General features: G+C 47.8%; 1 protein-coding gene across 1 annotated transcript in view; it reads left to right on the top strand.

Moving 5' to 3' along the window:
• The window catches only part of qkia (QKI, KH domain containing, RNA binding a), a 173,588-nt gene that overhangs the window by 58,851 nt on the left and 107,237 nt on the right, over window positions 1-7,500 (top strand). The window lies entirely within an intron of this gene.

The following is a 7,500-nucleotide window of genomic DNA, read 5'->3' as shown; positions in this document are numbered from 1 at the left end:
TGCATTCGGTAAGTCTAGGCATTTTGAGATGTCCTCTTTAGCGTAGTACCGTTTAGTTAACGATAACTCGCAACCTAGCGTGCTGGTCCACAGACGCTAATCTGATTGGCCGCTGGGAGCCTGGGGCGGGCTCTCCCTCAGCGGCCAATGGGAACTGTTAGTTCTGAATATATTATAGAAACAAGCCGTTCTTGGAAAGCGACCAGAAGAGGGAGTGAGAACTCCGTCACAACAAACGGGTTTGCTATATTTTCGACAGATTAATCCAGAATCATGTTTTATGGACCAGAGACACACGTTTTTAAGAGGTTACAGCTGCACGAATTGGGACCTTTAACACTCAATAACTGTCAAATTAAATGACAGACTTCAAAACAGTTTACAGTTTTCTGATATACTACTGATGTTCTAATGATACAAAGCTGGTTGAAAATGGGCGGAGTGTTCCTTTAAGTGTGTGTGTGTCTGTTTTGAACCAGCTAGTAGCCTTATATTGTCATTTAGCCTTTCTGCTGCTATTGCATGGTTAAATCAGCTCATTTTGTTTTATTGGTTATTTATACACAGTGGAAGTGGTCCCTGGGAAATTTGGTTTGGTACGTAGTGGTACTTGGACGGAAATGTTTGGGAACCCCTTTGCTATAGATTCAACTAGTGTCCTCTAGAGAGAGAGAGTAGTTCAACTAGTGTCCTCTAGAGAGAGAGTGGCGTCAGCGGAGGACCAAAATGCGAGACTCATTAGCCAATGAACAGCCAGGAATGGGTCTCGCGCTTCTTTTGCATGCTAAAATAAAGCTGATAATGTACAATTTGATAAAAAAAACACACACTTTCAAAGTACAACACAAACTGTCTATTTTGCTGCAACTCGACTGTGCTGCTTAATCCAGGACCTTACTTCCTGGAACTCTTGAGAGTAAAAAAACTGGTCCATTGGAGTGAATGGAGATGTCGCGACTCTTCTTAAGCTGTGTTCACACCGAGATATTTATTTTTCGCTCTGTCGCTCAAGTCAACCCTTTGGAATCGCTCTGTCGCTCTGTTTAAATCGCTCATCAACAGGCACACGAAATGACGGACATGTGGGGGATATAACGTTACGCAATGTCATGCTGTTTGTCCACTACGAGCCACCGTCATTGTTTACAAGCTAAAGCCTATCAGCGTGCTCCTAATGCGAGCTGCATACCGGTAGTACAGACTTCACTTCATGTCAGCTGTCAGCCTGTCAATGCGGTTTGTTGCCACACAATAAACCAGCGGTTTGTTCCAAGCCAGAGTGATCCTTGACTCGCTCTCACACGGCAGCCAATCAGCATTGAACAGCGAGCGACTGATGCCAGTGTATTTTCGCTCGAGTTGGGATATTTCATCTTGAGCGACGAGCGTATTTTCTCCCTGTCGCTCTGTCTCTGCCGCTCGGACGCCCAGCGATTATTCTCCCAGGCGAATATACGCTCAATCGCTCGTTTGCATTGACTTTGTATGTAAACTCGACGCCAGCGACAAACTTTAATAGGTCGGTGTGAACGCAGCTTTACATGGCTCTGGGTTCAACTCCAGCCTCCATGTTCCTTCCTTAAAGTGTGTGGAGGGGGTATGCAGACACGGGCTGTGTGTGGGCCGTGGAGATCCGGCCCGGTAGAGACCCACATATGAATGAGTGATGAAAGGCTGGGGAGACAGACATTGATTTGTTCTGTGAGAGATCCATGCGCTGAGGAGGGGGGCTGGAACAGACATGGCGGGAGACAAGACGCTGTGTACAGACATGCAGGGAGACAGAGAGGAAGCAGAAGAAGCTATGAATGAATGGATCCAGTACAAAGCAGTTTGAATGGCTACAGTACAAAGCAGTTTGAATGGCTACAGTACAAAGAGGTTTGAGGAGGAGGTTTGGCCTCAGCAACAGAGAGTAGTGTTCACCTCCGTGCCCTCTGCTAGGCCTCTCACTAACCTGGAGGGAAATGAGACGGAAGGCATCTCTGGTATGAGTTTCACTCTGATCGCTTAGCCATTACTTTGGTCTGAGAGAGAGAGAGAGAGAGAGAGAGAGAGAGAGAGAGAGAGAGCGAGAGAGAGCGAGAGAGAGCGAGAGAGAGCGAGAGAGAGAGCGAGAGAGAGCGAGAGAGAGCGAGAGAGAGACATAGTTTCCACCTTACTTTGATACACAGCGCTGAATGAAATGTTCCTCATTTCCATAAGCCCAAGCAGGCTGGGCTAATAAGCCATTGGTATTCTCCCTCGCTCCGTCATAAGCCCCGCACGCCGCACCCCACACCGCACCGCGTGATCTCATTTCCTGTCTCCTCCACGCCACAAACAAACGCTCGCCGTGGCAACAAGCAATTGTTATGCTTCTTTGAGCATTGTTGCTGGTGGAACTGCTGCTGTTTTCCTGCTTGTTCACAGGCACACAAACATCAACGCTCACACACACACACACATGCACACGCACACGCACACGCTCACACACACACACACACACACACACACACACACACACACACACACACGACAGTCGGCCTCTGGGTGCTTCGGGTGTCTGCAAGAGTTCACTCCATACATCCCCTGTTTCTCACACACACACACACACACACACATACACATACACACACACACACACACGTGCTCATAAACACACAGTTGTGTACAGTAGATATGCGCACAACATAACCCGCCTGTGGAGTAGAGATAACGGGGACTAAACAAAGGCCCTTAAATGTCAGTGTAAGCCCTCGTCCTGAAGGGGGCTGAGAGAGAGAGAGAGAGAGAGTGTGTGTGTCTGTGTTTGTATACATACTGTATGTGTGTGTGTGTGTGTGTGTGTCTGTGTGTGTGTGTGTGTCTGTGTTTGTATACATACTGTACGTGTGTGTGTGTGTGTGTGTGTGTGTGTGTGTGTGTGTGTGTGAGTGTCTGCAGAAGTTTGAGAAAGAGAAGAATGCGATGCAAAGAGTCCAGTCCGTCCCACACAGGTCCCCGTGCCGTAGTCCTCCTCATGCCGTCACCGAGCAGGGGGGGGGGGGGGGGGATACGGAGAGAGAGGGACTGGCGAGATTTGCCGAGTTAGCAAAATAAATAGTTTATGCATGTATTGTTTACACAGATGGGTGCTGGCAGGAGTGGATGATTAAATAAGAGCTGGTAAATTGTATTTATTTATTTATTTATTTCTGTTATTTAACACAGAATGGCAACAGTCTTTCTGTGTCTAGTGCTGCCTGGGAGGAGCAGCCAGCAGTGGAGAGAGTCTCCCTATATCACCCACAATTTTAAGTAGCGTACATACCTTGTCTAATTGTATTGATTGGTCATAGTAAACGGGCCGTTGAAGTTTAATTAATTTCCATATCCCCTCGTGACTACTTGCAATGACTCCCCAGGGTGTGTGAAGCCTCTGCCACCCCCCAACCACGGAGGTACGGTGGTCCCCAGACACGGCTTTGTCAGGACCACCGCCATAACCATAGCTAGTTAGTGAGGGAGGAGGTGAAGCTTTGGGTTGTTGTGTGTAGCTAGTTAACGAGGGAGGAGGTTAGGGGTGTGCCACCTTAGGCACCTCACGATTCGATTCGATTACGATTAAGGGTGCTACGATTCGATTATTAAACGATTACGATTAATCACGATTTTCGATGCATCTTTTTCAACAAACAGGATTTTTTTTAAGCAAGGTATATTTGTCAGTATCCATTAATTAAAGTAAACAAACAAATGTACCTCCATTATCTTCAGTTGCGACTGAAGTCCACGCATCACATGTTACAGCCACCCTGCATGCTTTCTTCAGTGATTCCAGTTTCCAGTACTTCGGTTTTGGTCTCGTTTTACAGTTAGGGAACTGCTTTCCGGGCGAAATACTGTATTTTTTGCAAATAAAGCAACAAAAAAAAAATGATTTTTTTTAAAAAAAAATTTGCAATTTTTTGCAAATCCATAATCGAACATTGTGAATCGATTTTAATCGTCACGTGACTAATCGCGATGCATCGATTATACGATTAATCGGCACACCCCTAGAGGAGGTGAAGCTTGTGGGTTGGTGTGTGTAGCTAGTTGGTGAGGGAGGAGGTGAAGCTCGTGGGTTGGTGTGTGTAGCTAGTTAGTGAGGGAGGAGGTGAAGCTCACAGGTTGGTGTATGTAGCTAGTTAGTTAGGGAGGAGGTGAAGCTCGTGGGTTGGTGTGTGTAGCTAGTTAGTGAGGGAGGAGGTGAAGCTCACGGGTTGGTGTATGTAGCTAGTTAGTGAGGGAGGAGGTGAAGCTCACGGGTGGTGTGTGTAGCTAGTTAGTGAGGGAGGAGGTGAAGCTCGTGGGTTGGTGTGTGTAGCTAGTTAGTGAGGGAGGAGATGAAGCTTGTGGGTTGGTGTGTGTAGCTAGTTAGTTAGGGAGGAGGTGAAGCTCGGGGGTTGGTGTATGTAGCTAGTTAGTTAGGGAGGAGGTGAAGCTCACGGGTTGGTGTATGTAGCTAGTTAGTAGGGCTGTGCCGATTCACTTATCTCCCGATTCGATACTATCACGATACTTTGGTGCCGATTCGATATATATTGCGATTCACGATTATTGCGATTCTACGATTATTGCGATTCGATATTACGATTTATTGCGATTTTTGTTTATTTTTTTCTTTTCTTTTTTCAGTTTGTTTGCTTTTTTACACTAGATTAGAACATGGGAAAAGTTGAATCATACACTAGAGACTGTATATTATATATCATGAGTAGGGCTGGGCGATATAGTTAAAAACAGGGGCGGACTGGGATCATAATTCAGGCCGGGCATTAGATACCAAGCAGGCCAGGCCGATATGGGCCAACGCGCGTGAAATTTGGGCCGTTTGAAGCCAGATTTGGGTCCAATTTTACAATGAGATGCACCCACTTTAACCCTGAAGTGTAATTATTACTTCAGACTAACTAATAAAGTAATAAAACCACTAGTAAACCAGTAGGCGGCGCCTGGCCTGCTGTTCAGTGAGTGGCCTGACTGCAAGCACCCAAAAAAAAAAAAAAAATTTTTTTTTTTTTTTTTTTTTTTTTTTTTTTTTTAATTTGCGATTATCGATTCTGGAATAAAAGATCGATCCAAAAAATCGTGACATTAAAAATCGCGATACTTAGGTGAATCGATTTTTTCCCCCACCCCTACTAGTTAGTGAGGGAGGAGATGAAGCTTGTGGGTTGGTGTGTGTAGCTAGTTAGTTAGGGAGGAGGTGAAGCTCACGGGTTGGTGTGTGTAGCTAGTTAGTGAGGGAGGAGATGAAGCTTGTGGGTTGGTGTGTGTAGCTAGTTAGTTAGGGAGGAGGTGAAGCTCGGGGGTTGGTGTGTGTAGCTAGTTAGTTAGGGAGGAGGTGAAGCTCACGGGTTGGTGTATGTAGCTAGTTAGTTAGGGAGGAGGTGAAGCTCACGGGTTGGTGTATGTAGCTAGTTAGTGAGGGAGGAGGTGAAGCTTGTGGGTTGGTGTGTGTAGCTAGTTAGTGAGGGAGGAGGTGAAGCTTGTGGGTTGGTGTATGTAGCTAGTTAGTGAGGGAGGAGGTGAAGCTCGTGGGTTGGTGTGTGTAGCTAGTTAGTGAGGGAGGAGATGAAGCTTGTGGGTTGGTGTGTGTAGCTAGTTAGTTAGGGAGGAGGTGAAGCTCGTGGGTTGGTGTATGTAGCTAGTTAGTTAGGGAGGAGGTGAAGCTCACGGGTTGGTGTATGTAGCTAGTTAGTTAGGGAGGAGGTGAAGCTTGTGGGTTGGTGTGTGTAGCTAGTTAGTGAGGGAGGAGGTGAAGCTTGTGGGTTGGTGTATGTAGCTAGTTAGTGAGGGAGGAGGTGAAGCTTGTGGGTTGGTGTATGTAGCTAGTGAGGGAGGAGGTGAAGCTTGTGGGTTGGTGTATGTAGCTAGTTAGTGAGGGAGGAGATGAAGCTCGTGGGTTGGTGTGTGTAGCTAGTTAGCGAGGGAGGAGGTGAAGCTCACGGGTTGGTGTATGTAGCTAGTTAGTGAGGGAGGAGGTGAAGCTCGTGGGTTGGTGTGTGTAGCTAGTTAGTGAGGGAGGAGGTGAAGCTCGTGGGTTGGTGTGTGTAGCTAGTTAGTGAGGGAGGAGGTGAAGCTCGTGGGTTGGTGTGTGTAGCTAGTTAGTTAGGGAGGAGGTGAAGCTTGTGGGTTGGTGTGTGTAGCTAGTTAGTGAGGGAGGAGGTGAAGCTCACGGGTGGTGTGTGTAGCTAGTTAGTGAGGGAGGAGATGAAGCTTGTGGGTTGGTGTATGTAGCTAGTTAGTGAGGGAGGAGGTGAAGCTCGTGGGTTGGTGTGTGTAGCTAGTTAGTGAGGGAGGAGGTGAAGCTCACGGGTTGGTGTATGTAGCTAGTTAGTGAGGGAGGAGGTGAAGCTCGTGGGTTGGTGTGTGTAGCTAGTTAGTGAGGGAGGAGGTGAAGCTTGTGGGTTGGTGTATGTAGCTAGTTAGTGAGGGAGGAGGTGAAGCTCGTGGGTTGGTGTGTGTAGCTAGTTAGTGAGGGAGGAGATGAAGCTTGTGGGTTGGTGTGTGTAGCTAGTTAGTGAGGGAGGAGGTGAAGCTCGTGGGTTGGTGTATGTAGCTAGTTAGTGAGGGAGGAGATGAAGCTCACGGGTGGTGTGTGTAGCTAGTTAGTGAGGGAGGAGGTGAAGCTCGTGGGTTGGTGTATGTAGCTAGTTAGTGAGGGAGGAGGTGAAGCTCACGGGTGGTGTGTGTAGCTAGTTAGTGAGGGAGGAGATGAAGCTCACGGGTGGTGTGTGTAGCTAGTTAGTGAGGGAGGAGATGAAGCTTGTGGGTTGGTGTATGTAGCTAGTTAGTGAGGGAGGAGGTGAAGCTTGTGGGTTGGTGTATGTAGCTAGTTAGTGAGGGAGGAGGTGAAGCTCGTGGGTTGGTGTGTGTAGCTAGTTAGTGAGGGAGGAGGTGAAGCTTGTGGGTTGGTGTGTGTAGCTAGTTAGTGAGGGAGGAGGTGAAGCTCGTGGGTTGGTGTGTGTAGCTAGTTAGTGAGGGAGGAGGTGAAGCTCATGGGTTGGTGTATGTAGCTAGTTAGTGAGGGAGGAGGTGAAGCTCGTGGGTTGGTGTGTGTAGCTAGTTAGTGAGGGAGGAGGTGAAGCTCGTGGGTTGGTGTGTGTAGCTAGTTAGTGAGGGAGGAGATGAAGCTTGTGGGTTGGTGTGTGTAGCTAGTTAGTGAGGGAGGAGATGAAGCTTGTGGGTTGGTGTGTGTAGCTAGTTAGTGAGGGAGGAGGTGAAGCTCGTGGGTTGGTGTGTGTAGTTAGTGAGGGAGGAGGTGAAGCTTGTGGGTTGGTGTATGTAGCTAGTTAGTGAGGGAGGAGGTGAAGCTTGTGGGTTGGTGTGTGTAGCTAGTTAGTGAGGGAGGAGATGAAGCTTGTGGGTTGGTGTGTGTAGCTAGTTAGTGAGGGAGGAGGTGAAGCTCGTGGGTTGGTGTGTGTGGGTTGGTGTGTGTAGCTAGTTAGTGAGGGAGGAGATGAAGCTTGTGGGTTGGTGTATGTAGCTAGT

This window comes from Poromitra crassiceps (assembly GCF_964638095.1).
Source record: "Poromitra crassiceps genome assembly, chromosome: 3".
Lineage (NCBI taxonomy): Eukaryota > Metazoa > Chordata > Actinopteri > Beryciformes > Melamphaidae > Poromitra > Poromitra crassiceps.
The sequence above is the reverse complement of the archived record's forward strand: the minus strand, read 5'-3'. Positions and strand labels throughout refer to the sequence as shown.